The following is an 18,563-nucleotide window of genomic DNA, read 5'->3' as shown; positions in this document are numbered from 1 at the left end:
GCATTACAACCCCATATATATGAGCAATATTATACTGAGTAGTGAACATATAGCAGGTAGGAACAATACATTGAGGGAAAGTGAGAATTTCCTGAGCTATTTCATAGAATCATAGAATGGTTTGGGTTGGAAGGGACCTTTAAAGCTCATCTAGTCCAACCCCCTGCCATGAGCAGGGACATCTTCAACTTGATCAGGTTGCTCAGAGCCCCGTCCAGCCTGACCCTGAAACGTTTCCAGGGATGGGGCATCGACCACCTCGCTGGGCAACCTGGGCCAGGGTTTCACCACCCTCAGCGTAAAAAATGTCTTCCTTGCATCTACTCAATATCTACCCTCTTCTAGTTTCAAACCATTACCCCTTGTCCTATTGCTATAGGCCCTGCTAAAAAGTCTGTTCCAATCTTTCTTCTAAGCCCCCTTTAGGTACTGGGGGGCTGCTGTAAGGTCTCCCTGGAGCCTTCTCTTCTCCAGGCTGAACAACCCCAACCCTCTCAGCCTGTCTTCGTAGGAGAGGTGCTCCAGCCCCCGATCATCTTCACGGCCCTCCTCTGGACCCGCTCCAACAGGTCCGTGTCCTTCTTACGTTGGGGGCCCCAGATCTGGACGCAGAACTGCAGGTGGGGTGTCACCAGAGTGGAGCAGAGGGGCAGAATCCCCTCCCTCGACCAGCTGGTCACGCTGCTTTGGATGCAGCCCAGGACACGGTTGGCTTTCTGGGCTGTGAGTGCACATTGCCGGGTCATGTCCAGCTTTTCATCCACTGGTACCCCCAAGTTCTTCTCCTGTAGTGATACCAGCGGTTGCCCCGACCCATGTGCAGGACCTTGCACTTGGCCTTGTTGAACCTCATGAGGTTCACATGGACCCACTTCTAGAGCTTGTCCAGGTCCCTCTGGATGGCATCCCGTCCCTCAGGTGTGTCCACCGCACCACTCAGCTTGGTGTCATCTGCAAATTTGCTGGGGGTGAACTCGATCCCGCTGTCTGTGTCATTGATGATACAAGATTCTCTTTCATGTTTCTGAAACGCTGTGAAAAGTTAGAATGGATTCTCAGGGTTTTCTACCTGCTAGGTGTAAAAGCTGGTCCTTTGCAGACATGAGTATGGATGCAAAAAAGACTATGTTGGAAGGTAAATGTATTTTAAGCAACTATGACAGCATGTTTTTATCTTTCTGTAATACCTTACTGGAACTACATAAACACTTTATATCAACAAGCTTGCAGTCGTATTACAAATGGATTGACACTTTAAATATTACCTGAATACATTGGATCTCAAGAATATGCTTTTTTACTTTTCTCTTACTTTCCCAGACAGCAGTATAGAGCGATTCAAAAGAAAAGTATGCTCTCCTCCCAACACCTCCATGTTTTTGCGTTTGTTTGTTTTTTTATGTTTTGTAGGGGTTTTGCAGCAGCCATCACCACGGAATTCACCACACTGTAAAATTTATGTAGGGAGTCACCATACGCTTCATTACTGAAAATAGTTATGATTTAATGTTGATTAAATGTATCTGCAGGAGAACTCCTGCTTTCACTGCAAGAGTACTATAAACACTAGTGAAATAATATCTTCTTTCAAAAGCAGATATCCATGGCTGGCTTGATATACATCTGTTTACATCAAACCCAAGTGCATGCTAGATGCATAAATATTTACAGATGCTGCTAGAGGTCTCTTTTGTAACAACTATTAGGCTACAATAGCTAAATAAACTGCCAGCTATTATTAAAATAAATGGTAAATTGGATTCATAATTATTGGACAAAATACGAACATGTAGGTACTATTTTCCATTTTTCAGCATCTGCTGTGCAAAGTAAATGTAGACTGCAGCTATTCTGATCTAGCATCGTGTATAATCCACATCACATTCAGATTGTAGTGATGTAAATAACTACAAGAGGTTCACAGTTATGAGATCAACTTAAACCTGTTACTTAAAGGAAAAATAATTTAATGAAAAACAATTTTCTTGTTATACTTTACGGCTATTTCTGAGGAAGAAATAACCTATGGTAGCTGAAAAGTGCTTGCTATACATATGCAAAAGTTGCAGCAGTTCTTGCAACGGTTAATGAATAGATCTTAATTCTTTAGGATGGGACTATGGGAGCTACAGATGCTTATACAGAATAGCGCGAGAGCAGTAATAAAAGCGTCAGGAGCTGCTGGATGCAGTAGGCTGACAGGGCTGAGGCTGCCACAGCCGCCTGTCCCCAGGTCCGGCCAGTAGCGAGACGGAGCGTGTTGCTCATAGACACCCTTGTACACGTACACGTGGCTGGGCTCACGGATTAACAGACGTGACACGCTCAGCACTCACACAGACACAAAGAGCACCGACGGCCTCATCCTGTTCCCTTCTCTACCTGATCAGAACGAAGGTCCCTTCATGGGAAATACATACCCATATCTACAGTGGGGATCCCACCGCTCTGCCCAGGAGCTGAGCCCTAGATGCCAGGACTCCCCAGTTACTGACTTGCGTATTATGAGATCACTCGACCCACAGCTCCACTCCAGTCGCAGACTCCCCTCAACCACAGACGCACGCGCACGCACAGCCGTGCACCGGTGCGTTATGGGTCCTCCAAAGGAACTCTCCTAAGCTGCCTTAAGTTGTGTTATTTTAAATAATATTGAAGTGGATTTTCTGGTTCAGAGACAGGAGAAGGAATATTATACAAAAGAAAGAAAGGCCCAATAATACAAAGAGAAAAACTTGGAGAAGTCAAGAGAAGACGGTAACAAAGGGAGTTCCTCAGGGTATGCGGAGATGAAGTATACCACAGAGGATTTAGTCTTGACCTTCATATGAAGTCATTGACTGTAAGCATTTTCTCAGATTTTTATGTTTCTTATTGATATATATGTGTTTCTACCTGGCAAAATTAGTACACAGCACCTGCTGAATCACTTATTTCAAAACAAAATGAATTATGAATGCAATTCCAAATTTTTCACTCGTATGCATACATACATTTGTGAAATAACCCTCTTTGGGTCAAGTTGGCACACAAATACAACAATAATGGGTTCACTAGAAGACGGATATTCTGCTCCAAGACATATGCTGAGGCTTCTAATGGGCCCATTTTGTTTTTTATTTTTTTTTTTTTCTGGTTTAATTCCATTGATTTCAACAGAGTTACATGAGCAGAGATATGACTCACTGACTTCAACAGGAGTAATGTCCATGCACCTAAAATCAAAGTTTTGAGCTTAGAAACAGTTCAGGAAGGACTGAAAACAACATGAGGCAGTACCATATTTTGGATTCCCTTTTGTCTCCTTTATATTCTCATGAGAAGTGTGTTATGTTGAAAAAGACTTTGATTTACCTAAGCCAAGGATCTGTCCCAGTTTATTGTAACTAAGAATATGGATGAAAGATGGTCATGATGGAGGTTATGATAATTAAGCTGTCTGATAATTTCTGTAGATAGCCTAGCATGTGAGCTGGTAATTTTCCCTCTGTAGCTGAATAATGAATTATAATATCAAACTACCCTAAGTTCAGAGCTGCCTTGTAAATAAAGTTAGAATTAAGCGCTCTGAGATATGGTTGTTATCTATACAGTATGGCAATATTTACTGTCCTCAAATTATGCTCTCTATCAATGAATGCATAAAATACCCTTAACATTATTAAGAGATGTATTTATGCATCAAAGAGAGGCAATATTCTTCAAAAAGACATTGAGCTTTGGAGCAAGATATTTTTAGACTGATCTCTGAATGATACAGTGTCAGCTATCAAAGTAATGTGGAACAAGCATGGAGTTAGAACTGTTAAATGCCAGGCCACAACATGGCAATAGCTTTTAGATAAGATATTTTTGGTGAAACACACTGCCCATGAAAAGAGAGTTAACTGAAAGAATTCAGAAGCAAAGCTAACAACTGGCTTTAATGTGTTATTATTAACAGCAGTATTTACTGTTTTGGCATTGCTATAGTTCTACTGTATTGGCATTTTCCTTATGCAAACACATTGTTTTCCGCTGGATTTTCAAGTGCGATGTAAATATTCAGAAAGTATTTAAACAGGATCTGGGACTGTGAAGGACTAAGTTTGTTGTTTGTTCGTCAGCCCAACAGACAGAGGTAGGCCAATGAAAATAGAAATTACGTGAAATGAGCGTTGCTTGTATTTGAGGCTACAGCCATGCCGTAGGATGACAGAAAGCTGCAGAAGGTTGAGTGATTACATTTTGGAAACACAACCATGACTGTTTCCAAAATGAAGTTGTGAAACTTCCTCTCTCTGTTCTTCCTGGAAAGATGTGGTGCTCTTTTAGTCCTTCCCAGCTGAGGCTTATTCAACATATTTTTAAAACATGGCTCCAGCTTGTCTGGAGATTTCTTGAATGAGCAAAAGGGTTCCTTTTACCTTACTGTTTTCCTCATAACTGAACACTGGTGCGTACATTTGCTTACTTCAGAGATGCTCATTAATGAAAGCAACAGCGAATCTCCAATCTTCTGGAAACTGTGAAGTGGTCTAATGAGACTTTGTAGGGTGATTATCAGACCATTTTGTCTTCCAAAGAGAACAGTAATTTACTGAGGATTAAAGGCAAAAAACAGAATCCTCAGTACTGTTGTCACTTCAACTAAAATACAAAATGTATGCAAGGGTTTAGCTTCCATTTGGATGATGGGCAAGAGACAGGAGATTGACAAGACTTGCATGAACCCATTTACGTTAATCTCATTAAAAAGAAACAAAGGCGATAATGTAGGCTCCAAAGCAATGAGTTATGTGTAAAAACTGAGCCACAAAGGGAAAGAGGCAATGACTCTCCCCAGGGTGCCTGGAACTTGTTCACATAATTCTGGAGGGATACTCTGCAGATTGCTAAGAAAAAAATAATGCAAAGGAGTGTTTTGTCTTTTCCTTATGCCTTGTAAAGAAAGTATCCTTCTGCAAGAAAATGGAAAGACTGGCACCAGTGCTTTATGGATATTGGCTTTATGAGCAATTTTAATTCTCAGAAACAGATCTTTCAAAAGTGAAATGACCTATACAATGAAAAATACAATTATCTGAAAATTAAAATGCTGCTCCAAACAATTGAAACTGCTTAATGCAGTGGAAAAAGCAACCATCATTCAAAAATCAGGAGTGTAAATTTTTTTTGTCACTGCTTTAACTAAATCATTAGACAAACACCAAAATTAAATCTTGCTTCTCTGACTAAAACCAGCTTACACTTCCAACAGGACAGTTTATTTAAAACTTTCGTATTCCCAAAATAGATTTTTCTCCTCTGCCTCCTTTGGTAAAAAATTTTAATGCCGTTTAACACTTTCACCGAAATGCTTTTTTATCAAGCAGCTCTGGTTTTGACAGTATATAACTTGTGTATTCTCATTTTCAATTAAGTTCCAATATTCCAATTCAGTTCCTAAGCACATTATTTCAATCTCAAAGGTAAACTCTTTTAAGTTCTAGAAAGGCATTAGTATTTTCACAGCTCCCAGTACATGGACATGATCACAGCCAAGGTCTGTGCATGACCTTGTTGATTTTTGCCAACTTTGGAGAACAAAGTCCACAAGTAACAAAAGGCATGTAAAATTTAGCATGTGGGTTCTTAGCTTCAAAAGCTTAAGTTACAATTGATGTAGATACTGATACCTGAGCTGATAACTTAAGTTCCATTTATAACCAGTGAAGCAAAAGTGGAATTTCTAGGGTACGATTCAACACATCCAAATCTAGTAGATGGCTCGTGCCATAAAGAGTCCCTCTTTTTCTTACTATAAATGGAGCCCAGAATCAACACTCAAATGTAACAACTACACTGCAGATCTGAACTACAATGAATCCTACTGAAGATGCAGAATTTTCCACAGAATTTCCCAAGAAATTCTGGCTTCTTGTCCAAAGAACCATCTCCTTTAGTCCCGCAGTTCTTAAATCAGCTAAAAAAACCACTCGGAAGGTGTTGTGTCCTATACACGGTGTCTTCAGTGAACAAGACAGCTTACTTCAGTGCTATTGTCAGAAAACTTTGTGAACTGGGTTTTAGACTTGGAGAGGTCTTTCTGTGTTTAAAATTCTTAAGTATTTTTTTCTAAATCTCTTAGGAATTTGTTCCCTCTCTTTGGGTTATTTCTTGTCTCCTGTTTAATGGTTGTCCTTAAGGGTACATTTGAATTATTACATCAAATGGGTCGGGTGGTGCTCGTTGATGGTGAGACCAAGTGGCGCAACCCTACTTGCAGCCCGTGAGTCAAGGGCAGCTGCATCCAGCTCCCCACCTAGAGCTGTATGACCACGCTCCATGTCTCGGTCAGCCTGGAGGAGCAGTAGTTGGTGTCAGGCTACTTTCTGGTTTATAACTGGAGGAAAATGTAAAAGCCTGTTTTTCTATAATTATGCAAACAGAAGAAAAATTGCCCTGGCTATTCCTGCAGAAGTAGAAGGAGGGTGGGGTGCACCATATAAAAACTTTGGTAGACAGGAAAGATGGAAAAGTTACTTCTTTCTGTGCTATCGCTGAGGTCAGAATTGGTGTAAATGAGCTAAGGGTAGTGATAACCAGTGTATTCTCCATGTCAGTATTGTAATTAACAATGATTCATGTGAAGAGAAAACATTGCAAGTACCTTTATTTTGAACTCACTTGAAAACTGTAAAAAAAGAAAGGATGTTTACAAAACAGAAAAGCAGCAAAAAGTTTATAAAATCTTTGCTTAGTCAACTTAATGTCTTCAAGCACACAAGAGTTAAAATTACTTCTTTTCAAGAAGTACTTGACATTGTCTTAAGTTTCAATGTAAAATTAGAGGACCGTGTATTTAAATTATGCAATATCAATAGCATCTCTCCTACACTTTTGAAAGTATTTCAGTTTCTCATTATGCAGGGAGGATGATCTGACCTAAGAGGAGGACAGAAAAATTAAGAAAATAGAATAGAAATTATTTTAAGAGTCTCATTGAACTCCCACTGGAGTTGATGGGTAAATGTCTAGCTATTTCAGTGGGAGTGGTATTAGACCTATGATAAGCAGGTTATATTTTCTAATATACAGTATATAGTGGTCCCATAAAACGAGATTCAGAAACTAATTGACCTTCAGGTTGCTACATCTTGTAGAAAGCAAGAATTATGCACCAAATACCTACAGGTCTTCCTAACCTTGGAGGGACTGGATCGCATTTTTAAGGAGAATCAATGGGTCATGCAGTTTATGGTCACTTTTTTCACAAAACAATTGATGTAGATGTGAAGAAAAGAAACAAAACCTGTGGATTTAGTCAAGTGATTGTATTGCACAAATTTCTTAAAATATATCTTAGACCGGTCAGGTGGCACAAATGCCTGTCCTGGATGTTTTGGGGAGTCCTGTAGCAAAAGTGAAATAAAATCTACCATGTGTTTGCTTCCTTTCTTTTTTTTTTTTTTTTTTTTTTTTTTCAGAGATACTTCTCCTTTTTATAGTTTTAAAAGATGAAGCTTTAAGTGCCATTATCTTGTCATGTAATTCTTGTTTCATCAGCTGGAATTGAGCATGAGTATAATCATTTGAGAAGGAAGAAATAGCAGCTTTTGGGCATGAGTTCTGTGACATTACAAATGTCAGCTGCTCCAGTATTCATTGTTTAATGCTCACTCCTATAGGATTGTTACAATTTCTTTCACTGGTACTAGGAATCCAATGTTTTAATAAAGGGTGTTGTAACTTGAAGACAATCAAATGGATTTTAGCGAATAGCTTTGACGATTCCCACTAATATTGCTGTAATTAGCTATCAGTAACAAGAAGTTGAGAAAGGGCTACAGAAGTACATACAAATAAGTTTAGAAATGCTTGGTGTGTAGAATGAAACCGGAGTCAAAGCCTAGAGTAAAGTTGTATGTGAAAGTGAACCATCTCGAGAGCGTAGCGGAGGAGCCAGCCTGTAGAATAGCGGAGGCATTGCAAGTAGACAGGCACAGGATGGTGCCAGAGGTCTCAGGACTATACGTCCAAGCGGTCATTAATGATACAGAATGCTGTAACAACCTAATGAAGCTGCCCGTAGCTGATAGCATAGTTGGAAATATTTAGGACAACAACAACAGCAATTAATTGTACAGGTGTAACCGCTCCAGAATTGGTTATGTGAAATTAATGACCCTGATATCCCACAATGTTAGGTATTTAATTATCATTAAAGGGAAATACCTTTAATGTCTGTGTTTGGTTTAACATTCCACCCTTGAGGTTTGACTTCATTTTAAATGCATCACAGGGTCTCATAAAAATCATAAATAATAAAAAAAGAAAGTATTTGGTAATGCTTTTGTATATTACCGATGCAAATTTAGGCAAAGAAGGGTTATAGGGCTGAACTGAATGGTGTCCTTTTACAAGTAAAATTACAAGTTTGGTTTGGTTTTTTTTCAAGGTGAGAAGTGGAATCACTTGCCAAATAAAGTACTATGAAGACGATTTGCAGCTAATTTCTAAATTTTATTACTCAAAGCTATTCCATACACACTGTCAATATATCATGAGACTGAAGCTGCATAACTTGGAGTGCACTATGTTTTTAGGAATGTCTCACTCCTGTGCAATCTAGCACAAAGGAAAAAAAGTGTGCTCTTCAGAGGTATTATTAATTAATATTATTAATTCATACCATCCAGAATGGAAGAAGTTCATATGATCAAGAAAAACAACACTCCTGTAAAATTCATGATGTTATCTAAATAAAGCGTTACTTCTTGACTCTTCAAGCATATTACTGCATAGATTGTTTATTCTCAAATAATTTTTTGTTGCTCTGAAGATAAATTTATTTTTGTATAGGGTTTTAAAACATTCTGCAATCACCCTTGTCTGTTTTTTTCAGCATCACACGGTATGTTGTTTTCTCTGGGTGTTTGATGGTCTGCTAGGCAAAGTGCTGACAAATTAGAGAGGGATTGATTTTGACCTTTTACAGCTTTGAATCTACGGATGTTTATGCACATGCTTGGCTTTCTGAGTGACTGGTCCCACTGATGCCAGTGTGCCCACTTTTGTTAAACTTAGAAATTTTTGCAGGGTCAGGATTTAATTCTGCAGAAATCCAAACGCAAACAGAAGAGGAGATGATTCAGCAGGTTTCTCTCATTGGTATTAACAAAGATTCAAAAGCAAATAAACTAGATCTACAAGTACTTGGCAGATTCCAAGGAAATTCAGTCTTAATTTGAAAAAGAGGACTTAAAAGCAAAACCGTCCTCTTATTTTTAATGAAGTTTTCTCTTACAGACAAACCTTTTCTTTGTATGCACAGGTGGAATGTCTGTACTTCTGAAGTACAGGTAAATTAATACGAAAATTAATTAATCATTTACCAAACAGCACATCTGATAATTTAAAAGCTAGGCTAATATTACACTTACATTCATTGCAAAGGATATTAGTGTTTAGAAGGAAATATGAATTGTAATTTTATTTCATTTAGTTTTAAATAATTTGCAAACTTCTGGAACTTAAAACAAGGTTGTATAACTCACTCAATTACATCCTACAGAGCTGACCATTGAATTTAACCACATTCTCTATAATTTGTGATTTAAAACTCTTATCATTGTTTCAAATAATTTGTTTACCTTTTGCTTATGTTTAAGTAAATCAATTTTCCTATAGAGTTTCAAGCTACGACAAAACAAGGAATGAACTAGTTAGATTTTAAAATATGCACAGAAGCTGTGGGGATAAAGTGAAATCCCAAACTACTGAGGTCATTCCTGTAAATTTCATCTTAAATAAAGGTCAAGCTACCAGCTCATGTCGAAGACAAAATGTTTTTACTACTCCCACTTGTGAAGTTCGATGTGGAATTGTGATATGGAACATTATCATCAACTTCCAGAGTCTGTGGGGAAATAAACTCTAATTCAAGTGACCATGGATAAAGCTACGCTTCAGGCAATAAGATGGCACCTATTTTCTTATCCTGAACATCAGCATATCAACTGGACTTGAACAAAAGAGAGTTTTACAGCCTGCTTGGCACAGATGTTGGACATTAATCAATGTGACAATGCAAACACTTTAGCTGGATGCTTTGCAAATGTAATTCTAGCCAGTTTGCTCATATTAGTTCAATTTGTACAGAACGTGATTTTTTTGGTACTTGCTTTGCATAAAAAATAAGAAACAACAAAGTCTTCCTTTTCATGAATATCTCATATGCAAAGGATGAGCTATGACATTTGATCTTTCCTGCAGGTAAGAATACTTTTTTTTTTTTTGTCATTTTCAGACACTGTTTTTCAATGTGCTGATACTTTCTGGTATCAAATTAATATCACAGCAGTGTGATGTATGGAGTATGGGAAGATCAAGGTGAATGTGGCCATTCTCATTAAAGGACACTGTTTGCTCTGAGGAAAAAAAAAAAAAAAAAAAAGATACATTTCTAGTGGTGAATGATGTACATGTTTCTGCAATACCTTGTAGCTACAGTCCATTAGAAATTATTTCCATCACCATACAGTATGGTCTGTACTGGTTCTTATTTCTTGAGTTTACCAGGGTAAGAATGAGACCAGCTGACTGGGCAGCATGACCCTGGTTGACAACATTGCCTGACCTGTGTCAGTAGCTATCCGAATCAAACCTGCAGGTATCCAAATAGGAGAAATATTTTTCACGTTTGTGGCTTGTTGCTACAACACAACATCTAAAAATAAAGATATTCTATCAGTATCACAGCATGAAACCCTGTATTTTCCAAGAGTTTGTAAGAGCCAAAGGGGGGTTTGTTTACTTGTTTGGTTTTGCTTTTTTTTGGTTTTCCTTCCATTGGTTCTGTAGGTTGGCAGGATTAGAGTAAGCTCATTATTTTATTTTCGTAGGGCTAGTGACAAATAGCAAGGAAACGAATCTTTTATAATGTTTATATACTTAGATTAAACAAATGCTATGAAAAATAGATATTCTAGTTGAATGTAGATTTCTTATATTCACTGACTGCTGTGAGGTTCTCAGCACATGTACTTTTATGGACAGGATATTTTTTAGTTTCAGGTAAAACCACCTTATTGGGACACCCATAATACAGCCATGGTAATGTGAAGTGTAATGCAAGTGCAGGGCCAAAGTTTCCTCTTCACTTTTCCGGCCCATGCTGGAATGCAAAATCCCATGACCAAGCTAATAATGGTGCTTAAACTGGGTAGATAAAGCTTAATATGTCTTTGAGCAATGAATTCACACTGCTAACTGTTATGCAGGTGTACACAGACTGAGGAAGAAAGTGGTGTGTTTGTTGTGGGGTTTTTTATTGTGATTTTGTTTCAAAGTGAGCACCTGTCATTACAGGGTAAGGCAAAAAAGTCAGTACAAATTCTCACAGTTGCTCTTCAATTTGACTTTAGAAATGTGTTGTTGAATCAGGCTCTTATACATGAGAAGGGAATTTTCCATTATTATTTTTTCTAACTGATAGAAGGTAGATTATTCTGTATATAAATTATACTTTGTATCTATTATATTGATTTTGTTTTGGAAAATGTAGTCTAATTAATTATATTCAAAACAATGTACATGTAGGTCTTTTTCATTGGATCCATATGAAACACCTACCTGAAAACAGAAAATGCTACATATATAATACATGTGCAATTACCACGCATGGGCTTCTTCAGTAATCGGTTTTTTGGGGAAGAGTGTTTCAGAAAAGGGGTCTGGTTTAACAGCTATGAATTGCCCCTTTGAAATGAGTTATTTTTTTCACCCTTGTTTAAAGCTGAAGCTTCGGGGAAAATACGACATATGTAATATATGTATAATTTTGATAAACTGTCTAGGTTTAAAATAACAGAATAACTGATATGCTCCTCCTATAGTACTGCTTATTCCAGACCCATTATTTTACTTGTCATTATTGCAAGCTTCTTCTTCTCCCATTCTGAAGTTGATAAGCCACTTGGAGCTTTTGACTCTGCTCCAAATCTTCATGCCTTTTAAATAATAGCAAAGACTACTGCCTTCATGCTTGTGGCTGTAATTCAAAATTGTATGTTTTCGGTAGTTTTACATTATTAGCATACTCTGCGTGGGTAGGCAGGACTGTAAATATGTGACATAGAATGTATATTGCTATAATTTCTGAGTAAACAGTAACAAAATGTATATTTATTTTAATAGAGGAAATGTGTATTTGTTTATTTAGCAGTCATTCATCAAACGGTGCCAAGAAAGTGATCCGAAGTAGAAGTATTTTACTGTCTTCTGAACTAATGGTCCAAGTCTTATCACCTGGCAACACCGGCTCAGCTGTGATTCATGATGTATAGATAAAATATAAGGCTACAGGCAGTAATCATAAAGACTAACTGGCCCCATGAGGCTAATCTCCCTTGGCTTCCTCGGTAATCCATGGACAAGGAGAGGTCCTTGGAAGAGTGATTCAGAGGAGGTGTCTAAATCAACCACTATGAATTGTCCTCTGGAAGACATATCTTTTCCCCTCGCTTAAAGAAGAAATCCAGGGAAATTAGCCTTAAGAGGCCAGTGTTTGCTTCTGTGAGTTCTCCTCAGAGATGAGGGTCTGGAGGATTCCAGTACGCAAAAGCAGCACTCAAAGCAGAGACCCTATATGAACAAAACTGCCATCCATTTAAAACTCCGCATTCTTAAAGGGATCCTTTTGAAGAGGTCAGGATGTTAAATGTCCCGTTTGCTCTGCCCTGGCAGCATAACTGTGCAGTGAGCAACCGAACCCTCAGACAAACAGAAAATAACTCATCTTCATGGTAATTCAAAAAGAAAGGTTGGTTTGGATAGCTCTCAGAGCAAAAAAAGGTTTGTCACTGAATAACATTGTCGAACGTGCTTCAAAGGAAACTAGTGAAATTTCTTGACTGAGCCACAGAACATGAGGTTTTGATCCAATAAAACACCTAAAAACATGCCTGACTGATATGTTAACATCTGTGGTACTATTTGTGCTTAGAAGCCAGAACACATTAAATACTCGAAATGTCAGCTCAGGACTTTAAATCAACCAAAGGTAAAAAATCATCTCAGGGATTGTCTAACCTGTTCACATTGGATAACACTGACAAACCAATTCAAAGTTCAGTCTCACTACTACATACACTGACTTTTTTCCTGAATAATAAAATACAATACATCGTTGTTTATTTGTTCTGGAATACTTCCACATTTTAGTTATTTTTTGCCAAACACATCAACGAATCTTGTTTTTCTTTTTTTTTTTTTTTTTTCTCCTCTTGCAGCATTCACTTTTTATTGATGATTTTAACAAGGTAAACCGATGCTTTTTATTTTTTTTCTCTCTCTCAGGAATATCTCAGCTGCCATAACACTCAGGACTCTGTCCCACTGCACGTATTAAGGATTTCAAACATCTCTGTTGTGCCTGCGGTTCCTGTGCCATGGCAGTGCAATACAGTCAGAACACCAGAGTCAAATGCAGTGATTTTGAACTCTTGCCTGCTGTTGAACATCATATGGACTGGAAACCACTGTAGCCACAGAGCCAACTGTCCTTTCCCAGGCAGAGGGAGACAAATGGGGTACGCAGAGAGCAGATGTCCACAGATCTACAGAGATGTAGCACTTGTTTCACATTAATCTCCAAGCACCAGAGGTTAAGAGGTTAGGCTTTCTGGCCTTTTCTCTATGTCACTTGGTATAAGTATGCAGCCAATTTCAGTTCACATAGTTTTGGTATTATCATTCCCTCCTCCTCCACATTCATACGCATTAACTCTTTTTCTTCTCCTTTTTTTCTGCTACATTTACATAAGGTAATACAGCTGGCATGTTAATTTGTTAAAAGAATCAGGAAGCTTCTGCATTACTAAGGGACAAAGAGGATGAGCAAAGGAGAGTAGTAATTCTGGCTTTCATTGGACTATTTTGTAGGTTTCTATTGGACATAGTGACATTGTAGAGTATATTTGCCTAATCATAGTTGTGCTAAGAATATTCACAAAATGTCATTTAATAGGTAACATACTATTAGAAGTCAATGCACTTCACAGCTTTGAAACATTAATTATATATAATGCAATACAAATTAGGATCTACATTGCTGAGGTCTCCAATAAAAGAAAATGAAAACAAAGGTCAACTATGACAAGCTCGTAAAATTATTCATCAAGAAATAGGATTTTATACAAAGTAAAAGATAAAAGAAGTCCACCTTCCATCCATGAAAGATGCATTCTCAATAAGGTAAAATTATTATCTCATTTCACCCATTAACAACTATGTAACAATAAAAAGAGTGAACATGGGCACAATCAGAACATAAAAACACTTTTGTAATTATTTTCCATGTTTGCTTCCAGAAAAAAAGGAAATTGTTGCCACTTGTAACTTCTCCATTGTTGTTACTGCTTTTGAGTAGCCTCCCGGTACACTGACTGGCTAGAGGGTATTAAAAATGCTACTTGGTTATAGTTGCAGTGGTAGATTCCAGTGCTTAAAATTTAGTAGGGCAGAGTCATCCGTGTGATCACTCTGGCGGTCAGATACTGCCTGAGACAACCTCAAAGGCTCAGGAATAATAGGTAGGTCATATATTTAAAATACCTAAGTATTAACCTTAGAAAAACATGCGTCTGCCTGTTTCATCTAGTTCTGTTTTCTTTCTTTGATTTGTATCTGAGGAATTTTTTTACTGAAATATATAACTTGTGCCAGTAACAAAATTACTTACTAGAATTGAATTTATTTTTCACCCTTCTCCCCAGGTTAAGATACTGATATAATTAAAAAAGCACTGAAGCTTGATTCCACCAAAATTTCACTCAGGAAAAAAAATCAGTCATACTGTGTTCAGCAGTATGAACTCTAGGATACAGTTCCTCATGTGTGTAGGAATTTTCAAGGCTGAGCTCTAAGTCCAGGCTTATACCAGAAAAATTTGCTTGCACATATATGATTTTACAATTAAGTTATGAGCCCTTGCCCTTTACAAAGACAGAAGTTATAATGTCAAAGGTGGTGTTTTGCTAATATATCTTATACAAGTTGCATGAAATGAAAAGTTTTTTTTGTTGTTTGTTATTTTGCCTGTGTTTCCAATGACCACACACATAGTAAATATTTGTTTAGGGAGTTTTGCCATCATACAATTGTAATTTTAAAAGGTCTTGATCTATTGTAGGTCTTTCAGGTACTTATGCCAGTAACTTCCATTGGAATTCCAAACAATAAAAGAATAAATCATCTACTGGATCACAGCATGAAGAAAAGGACCTTTTTGTTGTATTAATCCTTCAGTCTTTCAGAAAACTTCCATTCATCTGAAGTTAAATAAACAAGTGATACCTCTCCCAATTTATAGCAGAGAGATTATTAATTTGTGTGCATATAAAAAGATAAACCTATAAAATTTAGTACAGACAAGTATATCTTAATAATTTCCATATATTTATTTAGATACAAACCAGATTTTCAAGTGTTAGATCACCTACTGGCAATCATGACCTTGATGGTACTTCAACTAATGGCTTGGGAACTACGAGAACAAATGTATAGAGCGACCCAGATGATTATTCTCAGAAGAGAGATGCTCAATATTTACTACAAATGCCAGAAGAGTTGGCTGTAGGATCACTAACAGCAATATTAATATTAAATGTGTGTACAAACAGGTTGGCTGATAACTTCCAGGTCATACAGCGGCATTCTCTGATGGCTTATTGCCAATTCCACAGTGTGCCATAGTGACAAGCAGATGCATTAAAAGTGCGAAAGAGGAGGTAGAGGGCTGGGATCACACCATGATGGAGAAGCACCTCTGTCCTCTTCCAGAAGAGCACATGGTTGTGGATGTTGATGGTTGGAAAGGAGATGAACTGCATCCGCCGTGTCCGTCTGAAGTGCCAGAGAGAAGCCGTGGAGATACACAGAACATATATAAATTGCAGTCTTTACAGTTGGAAAATGGGAAATGATAGTTATTTATTTGGTAAATCTCCATTTTTAACATCAAGATTCTTTTTTAAGTCTTTGTACTTTTTGGGGGTTTGGGGTTTTTTTCATTTCTAAATCAATGGAACAGAAAGAGCTTGCTTGTTCCCTTATGAAGTTTAAAAATACCCTGAATTACACATTTACTCCCAAAACAAATTGAAATTACCATGAGTATATCAGAAGGTTTTTTGCTTTCATTTGATTGCCCTTTAGATACTGTGTTATTCCAGATCTTTTTTTGATTCAATAGAATTGCTTCACTAGTTTTGTTTTGTTTCCGTATTTTCCTAGAAGGCATTCTAGATGGAAGGGTTGAGAGGCATCTTAACACTTTATTTAAAAGGCTATATTTCAAGTGATCAATTACTACATGGATTTGATGTAATATATAAATTCTGCCCTTTAAATAAGGCTGCTAACACCCATTCTCCCCCTCAAACATTACATTCATCCTCTAATCAAAGCATATCTCAGACTCTAAGCCTTTGTGTCCAAGCTAGCTGATAAATCTATAAACATCAGTAAAAGAGTATATAGGACTTTTAAAGTATTTTGTGATACTAGTGTTTGAACCAAACTTTGAACCAAAGTTGACTGTGGAACAAAGAGTTTGGGTTGGGTAATTTTGTGGCTTGTAAGTTATTGTCAAAATATGAATAAAGATGCATAAGCAGCAGCATATTGAAAAATAAGCATTCATTCTTTCTGGGAAATTTGCAGTTAGATTCATATCATCATGCAGGTACATATGTCCCCTTTCCATTCTTTTTCTCTCTACGCTTACTGTTTGATAATTACAATTACAGGTTTAACTGGTACTTTTCTGGATGCCTTACTCTCACTGAATTTACCTAAAGAAGGCTATAGCATAGCATCAAATATCTCAGTGGATGCTGGTTTAAACTCCCCCCTCCCCCTTCTTGGCTCTCAAGTTCAACTTTTAAAAGCTGTATGTGTATTAGAGTACTTGAAGACCTGCAGCCTGAGTCTAGGAGGTACGACGTGTACTATTCAGATCATACAATTTGGGGTGGATTATACAATTTGGGGTGGGGATGGAACTACCATTAGGCCGTCATTTTCTCTAACATGAAGGCTCAGACATATCAATCTTCCAGTCTAGGCATTCATCCATCTTTAAAATGACAACATAACATTTTTTTTTCTACCAAAATGAATAGTAGTAGTATCTCATTGGAGCCCAGCGGCACTTTCACTTAAGCATGAATTAAAAAGTGTAACAAAACCAGTGAAAAAATACTTCCCTTTCTATTTTCTCTGTGTTCTGACTTTTCTGGTCTTGCTGCAACAGATGGTAAATGAGACTCAAAAGGGAAATCTCTATACATTAAAAGGAGATGTTTTGCTTCTTAGTAAATTTTTAAGGCAGTCACAGGCAAATCCGGTGTGGTCATTCAGGCAAAAATAAATCAGAAAATGGATAATTAATTCCTTATCACTTATTTGCTTATAAATACAAGCAAATCCTTACAAATGTTTTGCATTTCTCACATGAAAAACCAACCACTTCACAAATGAACAGTGCCAATGCAGGGGAGGGAATCAACAGATTGCATCATATTCTATATCTCTTAAATGCCATTTAGAAATTTATATTTTTAGAAGTGGAAAGTTTATTTAATAAGTAGTGCTGAGTCACTGTTAGCTGTGATGTACTGTACCTTCCTCCCTGTATGGAGACCTTCTCTTGTGCAGCCGTAAAAGAAGCCTTAAAAAAATTTCATAAGGCGTTAACTTCATTGAACTCAACTGCTCAACTCTAAATATTGGTATTCTAAAACAAACTTGGGATGTTTTTCAAATATTTTTGTGCTTAATTGCCACAAATCTGAAAAGACCAAACTAATAGACAGTGGCTACATGTCTTCTGAATTTTCTCCTTCTAAACCTGCCCAAGGCCATTGCATAAGAGCCGGAGCAGCACGTGTAAACACTGCACGCTGGCGTGACACCGGCTCCCAGCAGAAGGGATAGCTCTTCTAGATATCCTTAGCCACAAAGCTTTTCTAAAGGAGACATTTCTGAATAGCACGGGTTTCCTCCATGAAATTAGTTTTCAGGCCTTTTAACATCACTGATAGAATCTCATTCATGAACTGAAGTAAAAGAGTATTATTTTGCTGCAGCAAAATGTTTCAAAACAACCAATGAATATATATATGGGGAAGAAACCAGAGTGAAATGCAACAAAAGCTCCAAGGATTTATATGTAGAATAGCAAAAAAAAAAGCTGTGGATATAGATCTAACACTATAATATGTAACTACGATAATAATTCAAAATAAACAATTACCTTCTCATCATTCTGTAGAGACCAGATATTTAAGGAGCAAGCTACCATTATACTTACTTAAAGGCTTTTGTAATGTGATTAAGTTCTTTTGGGTATGAGGGAAGTCTGAAGAGTTTAAAACCTCACTGAGCCCTCTTTGACAAATGTGTGCTGGCAAATGACAATGAATCAAAACCAGCTACAGGTCCAGAGTTAAAATGTTCATGGAGAGACAAAGACTTATTCAACAAACTGATGCTATTAATCCATACTGCTTGCTTCGGAAGAGGAGTTTTCAGTGAAA

Source organism: Accipiter gentilis, chromosome 15 (assembly GCF_929443795.1).
Source record: "Accipiter gentilis chromosome 15, bAccGen1.1, whole genome shotgun sequence".
NCBI classification, from domain to species: domain Eukaryota; kingdom Metazoa; phylum Chordata; class Aves; order Accipitriformes; family Accipitridae; genus Astur; species Astur gentilis.
This window is presented reverse-complemented; position numbering follows the sequence as displayed.